The following is a 17,230-nucleotide window of genomic DNA, read 5'->3' as shown; positions in this document are numbered from 1 at the left end:
ATTTAAGCCTTTCCTCTGCTTAGGGCAATTTTTAGTATGCTCTGAAACAGTTGATATTCAGCTTTGTAACTTTGCTCATGTGAATATCATATCAATGCTATACTTATTAAATTGTATTCATCCACATGGTACAGAAAGCTTGTTGTATCTTGTAGCATTTCAATCTATGTGGGAGTTGTATTTGTGAATTTCTATTCGGTTCCAATAATATATTTATGCCATATCAGTTTTAAATTCACATATTTTAACTTAAATTGTGCCTTGATATTAACTGGTAAATCTTTCATTACCTGTTCAATTTTATGAATGTAGACTATGCTAAGAAATTTGTTCATTTCATAAAATGATGAGTTTTAGTTTTATTTTCCATGAAGGAAAAGTTTAGAGTTTTTCTTTAAATGACTATGAATCTACACATCAAATTAGGGAGAATTAAATCATTATAATGTTCAGACTTTTTACCCAAGAAAATAATCCACACTTATTATTTACTTTGCATAAATGTGTTTAAATAAAGTTTCTCCATAAATAATTTTTTCTCATATTTTTCCTTAGTGTTTTCAGGTTAGAGTAGGGGAGTACCAGGACAGAGAAATTGGAGGGGATGATTGGGGAATGGGTGGAGGGAAGAGGGGTCATGGGACATATGGGGAGGGGGAAACTGGGAAAGGGGAAATCATTTGGAATGTAAACAAAGAAAATAGAAAATAAAAACAAACAAAAAATAAAATCCAATTACACTGTTAATATTATTTAGAAAAGATGCTGTTTTTATTCATATAACTATGAATATTTATTATATCTACAATTAGGATGCATTCCTTTTTTAAGATGGAGATTATTTATTTTATAGCACAAGAATGATTAGAGCTCCATATGTAGCCCAGGCTTGCCTCCAATGAACAATCACACTGCTTCAATCCAAATGCTAGAATTACAAGTATATGCTCTAACAAATTCTATACTAATAGTTTAGTCACATTATGTTAAATCATCTGTGCAGCGCACTGTACAATGCAGCCCTCATCAAAACACCATTGAGGAGCCAGTGAGATTACTTAGTAAAGAAGCTTGCTTCTAAGTCTCATGATCTGAGTTCAATCTCTAAAATATAAACACAGTGGAAAACAAAAAGCAACTCCTGAAAATTTTATCTCTTAACTTACATGCTGACACATAGATACTGTGACACACATACATGTGTATGTCTGAGTGTTTGTGCACATACATATTTACAAATAAATAAATAGATGTAATTAAAAATAGCAACGGCATTTTCATAGAAATAGAAAAAATGCTAAAATTCACACAGAAACACAATAGCCAAAGCAATGTTACATATAAATAGCTGTGCTAGAGACATTGTTATTACTGATTTCACACCATTCTGCAAAACCATAGTAACCAAGACAGCATAGGCCAACAAAACAAAAGAAAGAGCTTAGAAATAAATCTACACACCCAGAACCTACTGATTTATAGTAAAGATATTAAGAAGCGATAGAACTATTGTAAGAGTGAAATGACTATGGGGTGGGGCATTGCTGCAAGATAGTGTCTTTTTTACACAATAGGGCGTGTGCACCAATGAACTCTCAATAGCTATAGTTGCTCATATAATACACACAAAACCATAGTAGTCATCACACCAGCATGGATGGGCTCCCAAAGCCCCACCCCTAGTTGTAGAGATACAGGAATTTAAAACTACTAAGAGAAAGAGAATGCATTTGGGATAAGCCACATGTTAGGCTGGCTATGTCCCACTGGTCAGTACTACATGCATGTGCATATAGACAGCACTAATTAGACTCAAATGGAGATATATAAGTATACACACACACAAACACACACACACACACACACATACACACACACACACACACACTCAATAGGTGGTGAACCAATATTTGAGCAAGAATCCGCTAGAAATTTAAGATTATCCTGAGAGTTAGAGTTTTATTTTCTTTTTGTTTTTTTAATTAATCAATTAATTAAATTTTTTACTCCATATTTTATTTACCCCCAACCCTGTCCACTCTCCCACTGTTCCACATCCCATACCTCCTCCCCACCTTCTGTCTATACGTGGATGTCCCCACCTTCCACCCCACCTGACCTCCCCACTCCCTGGGGCCTCCAGTCTCTTGAGGGTTAGGTGCATCATCTCTGAATGAACACAGACCTGGCTGTCCTCTACTCTCTGTGTGTTGGGGGCCTCATATCATCTGCTGTGTGCTGCCTGGTTGGTGGTCCAGTGTTTGAGAGATTTCTAGGGTCCCGATTAAATAAGACTGCTGTCCTCCTATAGGGTTGCACTCAGCTTCTTTCAGCCTTCCCTAATTCAACAACAGGGATCAGCTGCTTCTGTCCATTGGTTGGGTGCAAATATCTGCATATTACTCTGTCAGCTGCTTGTTGGGTCTTCTAGAGTTCTGTCATGCTAGGTCCCTTTTTGTGAGTGCTCCATAGCCTCAGTAATAGTGTCAGGCCTTGGGACCTCCCCTTGAGCTGGATCCCACTTTGGGCCTGTCCCTGGACCTTCTTTTCCTCAGGCTCCTCTCCATTTCTATCCCTGTAATTCAGACAGGAACACTTATGGGTCAGAGTTGTGACTGTGGGATGCCCCCTTCTCCCTCATTTGATGCCCTGTCTTACTGCTGGAGGTGGGATCTATAAGTTCCCTCTCTCTACTGTTGGGCATTTAATCTAAGGTCCCTCCCTTTGAGCCCTGAGAGTCTCTCACCTCCAAGGTCTCTGGTGCATTCTGGAGGGTCCTGCTAAGCTCCCAAGGTTGCCTGTTTCCATTCTTTCTGCTGGCCCTCAGGGCTTCAGTCATTTTCCCTCACCCAATACCAGACCAGATTCCCCTCTCACCCCCCCCCCCCCCATTCATCCACACACACCATCCACTTTCCCTCCCAGGTCCCTCCCTCCCTCCCTCCCTCTCTACTTGTGATTGCTTTGTTTTCCCTTCCAAATGAGACTGAGGCTTCCTCACTTGGGCACTTCAGCTTGTTGACCTATTTGAGTTCTGTGAACTGTATCTTGGGTATTCTGTACTATATTTTAGCTAACATCCACTTATTAGCGAGTACATACCATTCATGTCCTTTTGGGTCTGAGTTACCTAACTCAGGATGATATTTTCTAGTTCTATCCATTTCCCTGCAAAATTCAGGATGTCTTCATTCTTAATAGCTGACTAGTATTCCATTGTGTAAATGAACCACATTTTTTGTATCCATCCTTCTGTTGTGGGACATCTGGGTGGTTTCCAGCTTCTGGCTATTACAAATAAGGCGTCTATGAACATAGTTTAACATGTACCCCTGTGTCATGGTGGAGCATCTTTTGGGTATATTCCCAGGAGTGGTATAGCAGGGTCTTCAGGTAGATCTATTTCCAATTTTCTGAGGAAACTCCAGATTAATTTCCAGAGTGGTTGTACCAGTTTGCAATCCCACCAGCAGTGGAGGAGTGTTCCTCTTTGTCCACATCCTCTCTAACATGTACTGTTGCCTGAGGTTTTGATCTTAGCCATTCTGATTGGTGTAAGATGGAATCGCAGCATCATTTTTATTGCCTTTCTCTGATGACTAAGGACTTTGAACATTTCCTTAGGTGCTTCTCAGCCAGTCGAGATTCCTCAGCTATGAAATCTTGGTTTAATTCTATACCTCATTTTTTGATTTGGTTGTTTGGGTCTTGATGATTAGTTTCTTGAGCTCTTTATAAATTTTGGTTATTAGCCCTCTATCAGATATGGGTTTAGAGAAGTTTGTTTCCCAATCTGTAGATTGCCGATTTGTCTTATTGATTATGTCCTTTGCCTTACAGAAGCTTTCCAATTTCATGAGGTCCCACTTATCAATTCTTAATCTTAGAGCACGAGCATTGGAGTTATGTTTAGGAAATTCCCCCCGTGCCAATGAGTTCAAGACTCTTTCCCACTTACTCTTCTATCAGATTCAGTGAATCAAGTTTTATGTTGAGGTCCTTGATCCACTTGGACTTGAGCTTTGTGCAAGGTGACAAATATGGATCTATTTTCATTTTTCTCTATACAGACAGACAGTTAGGCCAGCACCATTTATTGAAGATGCTTTCTTTTTTCCAGTGTGTTTTTTGGCTTCTTTGTCAAAGAATTATTGTCCATAAGTGTGTGGTTTTATTTCTGGGTCTTCAATTCTATTCCACTGATCAACGTGTCTGTCTCTGTACCAATTCCATGCAGTTTTATCACTAATGCTCTGTAGTAAAGCTCGAGGTAAGCGATGATTTGAAATGTAAATAAAGAATATATTGAATACAAATATTTTTGCTACTTTGAGTTTTTGCCTTTCTAGATAAATTTGAGAATTATTCTTTCCATGTCTGTGATGAATTGTTTTGGTAATTTGATGAGGATTGCATTGAATCTATAGATTGCCTTTGGTAGGATGGCCATTTTTAATATGTTAATTCTACCAATCCATGAATATGGGAGATGTTCTAAGATTTCATTCTTGAGAGACTTGAAATTATTGTCATATAGGTCTTTCACTTGTTAGAGTTACGCCAATATATTTTATATTATTTGTGGCTATTGTGAAGGGAGTTGTTTCCCTATTTTTTCTCAGCCTGTTTATCATTTTTATAAAGGGCAGCTACTGATTCATTTGAGTTAATTTTATATCTGCCTACTTTGCTGAATTTGTTTATCAGATGGAGAAGTTCTCTGGTAGAATTTTTGGGGTTGCTTATGTGTACTATCATATCATCTGCAAATATAATTTCTTTATCTCTTCTTTGCCAATTTGTATCCCCTTGATCTCTTTTTGTTGTCTTATTGTTCGAGATAGCACTTGGAGTACTATGTTGAACAGATATGGGGAGAGTGGGGTATCCTTATCTTGTCCCCAATGTTAGTAGGATCGCTTCAAGTATGTCTCCATTTAATTTGATAATGGCTTTTGATTTGCTGTATATTGCTTTTATTATGTTTAGTTATGTGCCTTGAATTCCTGATCTCTCTAATACTTTTAACATGTAGGGGTGTTGTATTTTGTCTAATTTTTTTTGCATCTAAGAAGGTGATCATGCAATTTTTTTCTTTGATTTTGTTTAAATTGTGGATTATGTTAATGGATTTTTGTATATTAAACCAACCTTGGATCCCTGGGATGAAACCTACTTGATTGTGGTGAATGATGTTTTTTTTATGTGTTCTAGGATTCAGTTTGCAAGAATTGTATTGAGTATTTTTGCATTGATATTTATAAACGAGATTCATTTGAAGTTCCTTTTTTTGGTTGGAACCTTGTATGGTTTAGATATCAGTGTAATTGTGGCTTCATAGACCGAGTTAGATAGTGTTCCTTCTCTTTCTATTTTATGAACTAGTTTGAGAAATATTGGTATCAGGTCTTCTTTAAAGGTCTTTAAAGGTTCTGCACTAAATTCATCTGGCACTGGACTTTTTTTTTGGGAGGATTTTTTTTGAATTTCCTACATTTCTCTTGTTTTGTTTCCCTTTTCATTTTTTTATTTTTTAAAATTTGGATACTGCTACTTTGCACTTTAGTTAGTTTTGCTAGGTTTTATCTATCTTGTTGATTCTCTCAAAGAACCAGCTTCTAGTTTTGATTCTTTGTAATGTTTCTTTGTTTCTATTTGGTTAATTTTGGCCCTGAATTTGACCATTTCCTGCCTTTTACTCCTCTTGGTTGAGTTTGCTTCTTTTTGTTCCAGAGTTATCAGATGTACTGTTGGTTAGTCTAAGATCTCTCCAGTTTCTTTACCTGGGCACTAAATGCTATGAACTTTCCTCTTAGCACTGCTTTTATTGTTTCCCATAAGTTTGGGTATGATGTGTCATTATTTTCATTAAATTCTGGGAAGTCTTTAATTTATTTATTTATTTCTTCCCTGACCAAGTTATCATTGGGTAAAGAGTTGTTGAATTTCCATGTGTATGTGGTCTTTCTGTAGTTTTTGTTGTTATTGAAGACCAGCCTTAAGCCATGATGATCTGATAGGATGCATGGTATTATTTTTATCTTCTTGTATCTGTTGAGTGTTATTTTGTGGCCAATTATATGGTCAATTTTGGAGAAGGTACCATGAGGTTCTGAGAAGAAGGTGTATCCTTTAAGGGTGAAATGTTCTGTAGATGTTTGTTAAATCCATTTGGTTCATAACCTCTCTTAGTTTCACTTCTCTCTTTATTTTTTGTTTCAATAACCTGTCCATTCGTGAGAGTGGGGTGCTGAAGTCTCCCACTAATATTGTATGGGTTTCAATATGTGTTTTGAACTTTAATAAAGTTTCTTTTATGAATATGGGTGCTCTTGCATTTGCAACATAGATGTTCATAACTGAGACTTTCTCTTGGTAGATTTTTCCCCTTGATGCATATGAAGTGCCCTTCTTCATCATGGTTGATAACTTTTGGTTGAAAGTCAATTTTACAGACTCAAAAGATGAATCATGGTATGCACTCACTAATAATTGGTTGTTAACCTAGAAAACTGGAATACCCAATACATAATCCACACATCAAATGAGGTACAAGAAGAATGGAAGAGTGGCCCCTTGTTCTGGAAAGACTCAGTGAAGCAGTATAGGGCAAAACCAGAACGGGGAAGTGGGAAGGATTGGGTGGGAAAACAAGGGGAAGGATGGGGGCTGATGGGACTTTTGGGGAGTGGGGGTCCAGAAAAGGGGAAATCATTTGAAATGTAAATGAAAAATATATCGAATAAAAATTTATTTTAAAAAAAGAAAGTCTACTTTATTGGATATTAGGATACCAATTCCTGCTTGTTTCCTGGAACTATTTGCTTGAAAAATCTTTTCCCATCCTTTTACTCTGAGATCTGTCTTTGTTATTGATGTGTGTTTCTTTTATGCAGCAAAATGCTCCATCTTATTTGCATATCCAGTCTGTTAGATCTTATCTTTTTATAGGTGAGTTGAGTCCATTAATAATCAGAGATGTTAAAGAGAGATGATTGTTGGTTATTGATATGTTTGTTTTTGTAGGCGGCCTTATGTACTTGTGGTTCTCTCCTTTTGGCTTTGTTGTGAGATGCTTAATATCTTGTCCTTTCTTTGGTGAAGGTACCTTCCTTATATTGGAATTTTCCCTTCTAGGATCCTCTGTAGGGCTGGATTGGTGAATAGATACTGTTTGAATTTGGTTTTGTCTTGGAATATTTTGGTTTCTCCATGTACATTGATTGAGAGTTTTGCTGAGAATAGTAGCGTAGGCTGGCATTTACATTCTCTTAGAGTCTGCATGACCTCTGACCAGGCTCATCTGGCTTTCATAGTCTCTGTTGAGATATCCGGTGTAATTCTGATAGTTCTACCTTTGTATGTTACTTGGCCCTTTTCCCTTGCAGCTTTTAATATTCTTATATGTTATGTGTGTCTAGCGTTTTGATTATTATGTGACAGAGGATTTTCTTTTCTGGTCACATTTATTTGGTGTTCTATAGGCTTCTTGTAGCTTTGTGGCCATCTAGTTCCTTAGGTTGAGGAAGTTTTCCTGTATGATTTTGATGAAGACATTTCCAGGTCCTTTGAGCTGGGAATCTTCGTTCTACTCTGTGGTGGCTATCCCTGGTTGTAAACTTGACTATATCTGGAATGAACTACAGTCTAGAATTAGAAGGCTCACCTATGATCCTAATTTGGAGGCTCAGAGATATACGTTTCTGACCTGGATCTTGGCATGGAGAACTTGAAGCATAGTGGCTAAGACAAGGAGATCTCCAAGTTCAAGATCTTTTGGGATTAAAGGCATAGATACACACGCCTTTAATCTGGGCCACACCCTCTGCTGGAGATATATAAGGACATTGGAAGAAGGAAGACTCTCTCTCTCACTCTTCCTTGCCCGCTTGCCTCGTGGGACTGAAAAACTGCTAGATCCTTGGACTTCCATCCACAGCTGCTGCTGCCACCCATTTTGGGGGAGTTGGACTATAGACTATAAGTCATCAACAAATTCCCTAACTACATAGAGACTGCCCATACATTCTGTGACTCTAGAGAACCCAAACTAATACATACTCTATTCTGATTATTCTTAGATTTGGTCTTTTCATTGTGTCCTGAATTTCTTAGGTGTTTTGGGTTAGGAGTATTTTATGTTTTGAATTTTCTTTGACAGTTGTGTCAATCTCTTCTCCAGTGTTTTCTACACCTGAGATTCTCTCTTCTATCCCTTTTCTTCTGTTGGTGATACTTACATCTGTGATACCTGACATCTTTCCTAGGTTTTCCATTTCCAGGTTTGCCTCCATTTGTGTTTTCTTTATTGTTACTACTTCCACTCTTAGGTCTTGAATTGCTTTATTAAATTCCTTCACCTGTTTACCCATGTTTTCCTGTATTTCTTTCAGTGAGTTATTGATATCAGCCTTAAAGTTATTGATATCAGCTCTTATTATTTTCATGAAATAGGATTTTAGGTCAGTTTCCTGATTTTCAGGTGTGTTGTTATATTCAGTGCTTGCTATGGTGGGAGAACTTGGTTTTTATGATGCCCATGTATATTGGTTTCTATAGATTATTGTCTTGTGCTTGCCTTTAGCCATCTGCATATCCCTGGTGTTCATTGGTCTGGAGTATGCCTCTTTTGCTTCTGGGTTGCTTCAGGTTTCCTGGTAGTCCTACAGCCTTCCAACTGGGGACTCCTCACAGGGGAAGAAAAGCTGCTGATCTGTTGCCCTGGCTGCAGTAGATCTCCTGGGAGGCCTTCAGACATTAGGGTCTTCAGTGAATTAGTCCAGATGTTGTCCAACTACTCTGAGTGCAGCAGATTCCCCTCTCTGAGTGAAGCAGGTTCTCAACTGCTCTGAGTAAAGTGGGTTCTCTTGGATGGTGTCTTCACTGGAGGAGACCAGCCAAGAATCTGCTCCAGCAGAAAGGACCTGGAGGTGGTGGAAGGGACATAAGGGGAGTGGTATTTGGGAGGGTGGGGATTTTGGTGGGTGATGGGTCCTGAGTCTACTGGGCCCCCAGAAGCAGCTCTGGGACTCTGGATGGGGTAGAGTTTTCTTACCAACTGCTCTGAGTCTAGTGGGTCCTCTAAGATGGATCAAGAAATGGTGTCGTTACTGGAACAGGCTGGTCTGCTCCAGGAGAAAGGACCAGGCCAGAGTTTTATTTTCTAAGTGAGAGAAAGGTGGTGCTGGAATGAATCATGTGGATGCAAACATGGGAACCTTGAAACAAATAAAGAGGGTTCTGAGGTCCCCTGCTGTGGAAAGAGACAAGAACATAAGAATAGAACAAGCAAAACTACCTGTTTCCTATAGGCAGATATTAGTGAAAGTTTGAATTAATTGCTTTAAAGATAGTATAAATATATATTGCTCTATTAAGTCTTACATGATACTCAAATTCTGTCTAATGTGGGCTCAACAGGAATTTTGGGCTTAAATCCTTGTTTGACAAGCTTATAAGCAGGTATAAATACAAGTGTGAATCAATTGTTTTAAAGATGGTATAATAAGGTCTTCAAGATAACTAACTCATATTCTCTAACGTAGGCTTCATGGGAATTTGAAGTTATTATCCTGTGTGGCAAAATAGAAAAGGCCTAAGAATAGGCACATACAGTATTTTAGTTTACTTCATTTGTTTTGGATGGTTTTAATTTTCAAAATGGGTAAAATTTTGAGTTTTGTAGTTATATTACTTCTCTGGGAGAGAGGTCAAAATAAAGGTTTTTCTGGTTACTTGCTCAAGCATATGCTGATTTTGGAGAAAGTTTTTATTTTTGTGTTTTTTAGAAAAGGTGATTAGTGTCTCTCTCTACAATTTCCAGAATAATATGGGTCAGATTTGATAGAGGGAGACCCCCAGAGAGCTAGAGTCCAGAGAATCAAACAAAAGAGTTATCTTGATGATGCTAAATTTAGTTTTGAGATTTGTGTAGTACCGAATATACAGCCTTGGTGAATGTCCTTTGTACCTTTTTCTCAGCACCTCATGGGACCTTCTCCAAAATCGACCATATAATTGGTCACAAGACAGACCTCAACAAATATAAGAAGATTGAACTAATCCCATGCCTCCTATCAGATCACTATGGAGTAAGAGTGGTCTTCAATAGCAACAAAAACAACAGAAAGCCCACATACACATGGAAGCTGAACAATACTCAATGATACCTTGGTCAAGGAAGAAATAAAGAAAGAAATGAAAGACTTTTTAGAATTTAATGAAAATGAAGGCACAACATACCCAAATTTATGGGACACAATGAAAGCAGTGCTAAGAGGAAAACTCATAGCCCTGAGTGCCTCCAAAAAGAAAATGGAGAGAGCACACACTAGAAGATTAATGGCACTCCTGAAAGCCCTGGGGCAAAAAGAAGCCAATTCATCCAGGAGGAGTAGAAGACAGGAAATCATCAAACTCAGGGCTGAAATCAGTCAAGTGGAAACAAAGAGAACCATACAAAGACCCAGTACTTCTATAAATGCCATTACAGACTGATCTGAGATTTTTAAGCTTGTGAGTTAAGGACCAAATATCAAGTTTAATATCTGAGTTTATTGTTAGGGTGTTTTCAGATAATTTATTTATAAATAGCTGAGTTAACAGACAACAGTTCAAATTACTCTACATAGATAGTTGATTTTCAAAAACGTTAGAAATCCACACAATATGACATTTAATGTTATTTATTCACTTGTTGTTGAGACAACTCTGCTCCTAACAGCTTCTTTGAATTCATGGATCCAAAGAAGCAGCTGAGCATTTATACTTCCAGGTGAGGCAGTACATTGTGGCTAGGTGGCCACTGGGCAGAAATGGCCAGTCTCTCCTGCAGGTCTGTACTGTCCTCGAAAGGACACAATTTACAGGTTAGGACAGCTTAGTTCTGACAAGATAGAATAGGCTAGTCCTTAACTATTCCTGTTTTTCAAAGTTCTGTCAGATTATCCTGGGCCAGAAGGCTGAAGACTGATGCTCCAACTTCCTGACTTACTGGGGCTGTTATAGGTAGGCAGCTGTCTCTACAACTTGTCTCAGTTCTGGAAGCTGTCTGTGTCAGGCTTCCTATATTTTCAGATAATGTTGCTAGTTCTCAGATTTCTGACAGGATTGAAAGACTACTTATATTCTCATAGCCAACCCAGACTATTTAGCATCTAGAGAATATATTAGAGAAGATAATTTTCAGATAGTATACAAACTAAACCATGACATAACAGATATGGATTGATAAGTCTTTTTAATGTTAGGATAGATGACAGAGTATTCTATTTAATTGTCAGAGATGACAGACTGGATGTGCATCTTATACCTTATAATTTACAAAATGGTAATAGTTGTGCTCAATTTATATCTGAGAGAAAAGTTTTTTTATTTGGACAGAAAGGGTGAAGTAAAGAAGAATCCCCCCCCCAGGTAATTTAAATATTAATACATGAAGCCTGTGACTGGACAGGGAAAAGGAAAAGGGAGGCTGAGCTAAGAGTTTCAGAGACAGGGACAGGAAGAGAGGAAAAGGGAAGGAAGGAAGATGGAGGTAGAGAAAGACGATCCAGATTCTGAGTGGCTTTAAATAGCCACAGGTAGCTATGAATATCTTATAAAGGATGGATAATTATAGGACAATTTGTCTTATCTAGGTGGATATTTTATATCAATATCAATTGGCTCTGAGCAAATTGTGTGGACATTTTGTGGAATGAGAATTACTGATATAGACCTGATTTATAATTTACTATTTTGATTTTGCCAGGTTATTGGGACTTGGGACCACTGACCACACAGGATATATGGATGGGAATGTGAGCATAATCTACAGCAACACAACTGTGATCGGTTGCTGCATGGGGCTAGCCATGGAGGCATTAGGGTGGCCGGGGCCTAGAGTAGCTGGGTATGGCAAGTGATGGTGCATTTTTTAATATTTCCCACAACACTGTACCACTCTAAAAGTAGTTTTCTTACCCTTTACAGTCAGTGGGAGCAGAGATTATGGATTCCCACATGGTTTCTGGAAACAGCATAGAGCATGGACATTCACATGGTCTCTGGTAACACATTCTATGGACTTTAGGGTGGTCTCTGGTGGCAGTACAGATCACAGGCATCAACACAGCCCTCTGCTTTAGTATGGACCATGAACACCATTATATGATCCTTAGCAGCAGTATGGCCCACAGATACCAACCTGCTTCAGGTGGGAGCAGAGATCATGGGCATCTATATGGCTACAGACATCATCATGACCCTTGGCTGGTATAGGACCACAGACATCCACATGAACCTCTGCCTTCAACACAGTCTGGGGCAGTATACCACAGATACCACTGTGTTCTATAGGGGCAGCACAGACCATAGGAGTCTTTTGAGAAGGTCCAGTCCAGAAATTTAACTATATTTCATCTTGGACATCTGTCATTGCTCAGAACCTAAGTGATTGTGCAGCTGGGCAGTATGTTGGTTGGCTGAGTCTGTGCAAACTCCAGGCTGCCACACACCATCCTGTTGGCAATACTCAGCAAGTTCATATTCATCCACTACAGCTTTCTCTTCAAGTCTTAGTTTCACCTCACTCCTTCAAGTATTCACTGCTCTATTCGGTTCCTTCATCTTTTCCATCTGTCCATCACATATTCATTTATAGTAGTAGCATTGGAAACTACAGTGTATTACTTAGTATACTTTTTGCCCAAACAGCTTTACCTGCAAATATTAATTGCAATGAGTCATTGGTCTGGTTCAAGATTTCCAGTTTCTGAAGTACCATAAATACTGGACTATTGCTAAAACTCATTACTGTTATCCTACTGTTGCCTAGAGTCAAGGTGATGTTGCACCTTGGCAAGGCATCCACGGCCTGCAGGTAGTGCTGGTGACCTGCATCAGGCTACTATGCATTTCCCTGCCAGCATGTAGCCCTGTGGGACATCTGCATTATCTTTGTACTTGCAGCCTGCTGGCTGAGAAGAGTAACAAAGGTTATAGATTCATCATTCTCCACCCATAGAGTTTTGTGCCACCATCTTTCTTTCCAGTTTTGTGAGTCCAACATTTTTTAAAAATTATTTTATTTGGGGCGGCAGCGGCGGCGGCGGCGGCGGCGGCAGCGGCAGAAGTGGCTGCTCCAGCTGAAGGGCCATCAGCAGTGGAACCAAGGCGTCACAGGGACCAGTTAGGCCCTGCACCTACGACCACTGACCTTCGCTGACCAGCCGGGCAGCAAGCAGCTGCAGTTGTGCGGCGCCTTTCCTGCACGGAGGCCACTTCAGAACTCGGCCTCCCAACAGTCAGGAGAGGTGCATCCATCTTGGTTCCAGACTCCGGGGATCAGACAGACTGAGGTACACAAACATAATTAATCCGAGGCCAACACCGCGGTGGTCTGAGCCCGACGGGCGTTGGCCTGCACCCAGGCCCTGGGCGGGTCGGGGGGCCATCGGGGGGCCAACCCAGCCAGGAGGTTTTTTGCCCAGGCCTGTGTGTGCGCCGCTGCCATTTTGCCTGCAGGACGACAAAGAGCTCTGGCGGGCAGACCTGTAACAGGCATAGCCTAAGGCTAACAAAGTGGGGGTCCAGGCCCCAAAAGGCACAGGACTGACCCCAAGATCTGGGCGGCTTGGTGGGCCATCTGTGAGTCAACCCGCCCAGGTGATTGTTAGCAAAGCAGACTCTCCCGGCGCTTTCAGGGAGCGCGGGCGTGCGCGCCCGCCATCCTAGTCACCTGGCTGACCCAATTAACAGTCATAGCCCTAGGGGAACTTTGCTCGGACCTTGGCCTCCCAGGCTTTTGCCTGGACTCAGGGACTGGGCGGCCAGGCTAACCTTGTGTGCGACAGCCCGGTTGGCGGATCGGCTGCCCAGCGGAGTGAGCAGAACACAGGGGAGGTCACAGTAGCATACACCATCAGCACTCCCTGGGGGTGCACACAGGCTCCATCTGGTCCACAGACACAATCTGGGGCAAGGCCTCAGGCAGAAGCCCTCAGCTCTACCTTCTCTGCTTCCGGATCCAGATCAGTCTGGGCAGCAGCATCACATATCCAAGTCCTGCAAGTGGCTAGCTGGGCTTCCGGGTGGCCAGCTGGGAGAAGTCAGTGTGCTCCAGTGAATCCAGCGGGCCCCAGTGGGAGCCTTCGGGTGCCTGCTTTGGGATCTGAACAGCCTGGGCAGCAGCACACTGTCTACAAGCAGTGCAGGAGGCAAGCTGTGCACCAGAGGCCAAATGGGAAGGGGCAGCTTGCACTGGTGAGTCCAGCACTGACAAGATAAACTAACACCAGTGAGAACTAGATGGCAAAAGGCAAATGCAGGAACGTCACTAACAGAAATCAAGGCAATATGGCAACATCTGAACCCAATTCTCCTCTACCAACATGTCCTGGATAGCACATCACACCAGTAAAACAAGATTTGGATTTAAAATCACTGGTCATGATGCTGGTACAGGAACACATGAAGGACATACATAAAGAAATTCAGGAGAAAATGGATCAAAAGTTAGAAGCCCTTGCAAGGGAAACACAAAAATCACTGAAAGAAATCCAGGAGAATACAAAAGCCAACAAGGAGGAAATGCAAAAAACACTTAAAGAAATACAGGAGAACTTTGGTCAACAGGCTGAGGTCATGAAAGACGAAACACAAAAATCTCTTAAAGAAATACAGGAGAACTTTGGTCAAAAGGCTGAGGTCATGAAAGAGGAAACACAAAAATCTCTTAAAGAATTACAGGAAAACACAAACATGCAAGTTAAGGAGCTAAGCAAAACCATCCAGGATCTAAAATCAGAAGTAGAAACAACTAAGAAAACTCAAAGGGAGACAACTTTGGAGATAGAAAGCCTTGGGAAGAAATCAGGGGACAGAGATGCAAATATCAACAACAGAATACAAGAGATAGAAGAAAGAATCTCAGATGCTGAAGATTCCATAGAAACCATGGACTCAACAGTTAAAGAAAATGCAAAATGCAAAAAGCTTATAACCCAAAATATCCAGGAAATCCAGGACACAATGAGAAGACCAAACCTAAGGATTATAGGCATAGATGAGAGTGAAGATTTACAACTTAAAGGGCCAGCAAGCATCTTCAATAAAATTATGGAAGAAAACTTCCCTAACCTAAAGAGAGAGATGCCCATGAATATACAAGAAGCCTACAGAACTCCAAACAGACTGGACCAGAACAGAAATACTTCCCATCACATAATAATCAAAACACCAAATGTTCTAAACAAAGAAAGAATACTAAAGGCAGTAAGAGAAAAAGGCCAAGTAACATATAAAGGAAGACCTATCAGAATCATAGCAGACTTTTCACCTGAGACTATGAAGGTTAGAAGGTCCTGGGCAGATCTCATGCAGACTCTAAGAGAACACAAATGCCAGCCAAAACTACTATATCCAGCAAAACTCTCAATCACCATAGATGGAGAAACTAAGATATTTCATGACAAAACCAAGTTTACCCAATATCTATCCACAAACCCGGCCCTAAAAAGGATAATAGGAGGACAACACCAATACAAGGAGGGAAACTTCACCCTGGAAAAAGCAAAATAGTAACCTTTCATCAAACCCAAAAGAAGTTAAGCATTCAAATTTAAAAAATAACGTCAAAAATGATAGGAAGTAACAATCACTATTCCTTAATATCTCTTAACATCAATGGACTTAATGCCCCAATAAAAAGACACAGACTAACTGAATGGATACGTAAACAGGACCCTACATTTTGCTGCTTACAGGAAACACACCTCAGGGTCAAAGACAAACACTACCTTAGAGGGAAAGGCTGGAAGACAATTTTACAAGCAAATGGTCTCAGGAAACAAGCTGGAGTAGCCATTTTAATATCAGATAAAATTGACTTTCAACCCAAAGTCATCAAAAGAGACCCTGAGGGACACTTCTTGCTAGTCAAAGGAAAAATACAAAAAGAAGAACTGTCAATCCTGAACATCTATGCCCCAAATGCAAGGGCACCCTCTTTCGTAAAAGAAACTTTATTAAAACTAAAAGCACACATTGCACCTAACACAATAATTGTGGGTGACTTCAACACTGCACTTTCCTCAATGGACCTATCAGGAAAACAGAAACTAAACAGGGACACAATGAAACTAATTGAAGCTTTGGACCAATTAGATTTAACAGATATATATAGAACATTCTATCCTAAAACAAAAGAATATACCTTTTTCTCAGCACCTCATGGTACCTTCTCCAAAATCGACCATATAATTGGTCACAAGACAGACCTCAACAAATATAAGAAGATTGAACTATTCCCATGCCTCCTATCTGATCACTATGGAGTAAAAGTGGTCTTCAATAGCAACAGAAACAACAGAAAGCCCACACACACGTGGAAACTGAACAATACTCTACTCAATGATACCTTGGTCAAGGAAGAAATAAAGAAAGAAATTAAAGACTTTTTAGAACACAATGAAAATGAAAACAAAACATACCCAAATCTATGGGACACAATGAAAGCAGTGCTAAGAGGAAAACTCATAGCCCTGAGTGCCTCCAAAAAGAAAATGGAGAGAGCATACATTACCAGCTTAATGACACACCTGAAAGCCCTAGAACAAAAAGAAGCTATTTCGCCCAGGAGGAGTAGAAGGCAGGAAATCATCAAACTCAGGGCCGAAATCAATCAAGTAGAAACAAAGAGAACCATACAAAAAATCAACAATACCAGGAGCTGGTTTTTTGAGAAAATCAACAAGATAGATAAACCCTTAGCCAGACTGACCAAAGGGCACAGAGAAAGTATCCAAATTAACAAACTTAGAAATGAAAAGGGAGATATAACAACGGAAACTGAGGAAATCCAAAAAATCATCAGATCCTAGTACAAGAGCCTATACTCAACACAACTGGAGAATCTGGAGGAAATGGACAATTTCCTTGACAGATACCAAATACCAAAATTAAATCAGGACCAACTAGACCATCTAAACAGTCCCATAATGCCTAAAGAAATAGAAGGAGTCATAGAAAGTCTTCCAACCAAAAAAAGCACAGGACCAGATGGCTTCAGTGCAGAATTCTACCAGACCTTCAAAGAAGAGTTAACACCAATACTCTTCAAACTATTCCACAAAATAGAAACAGAAGGAACACTACCAAATTCCTTCTACGAAGCCACAATTACGCTGATACCAAAGCCACACAAAGATCCAACAAAGAAAGAGAACTTCAGACCAATTTCCCTTATGAA

Source organism: Apodemus sylvaticus, chromosome X, assembly GCF_947179515.1.
Source record: "Apodemus sylvaticus chromosome X, mApoSyl1.1, whole genome shotgun sequence".
Classification (NCBI taxonomy): Eukaryota; Metazoa; Chordata; class Mammalia; order Rodentia; family Muridae; genus Apodemus; species Apodemus sylvaticus.
The sequence above is the reverse complement of the archived record's forward strand: the minus strand, read 5'-3'. Positions refer to the sequence as shown.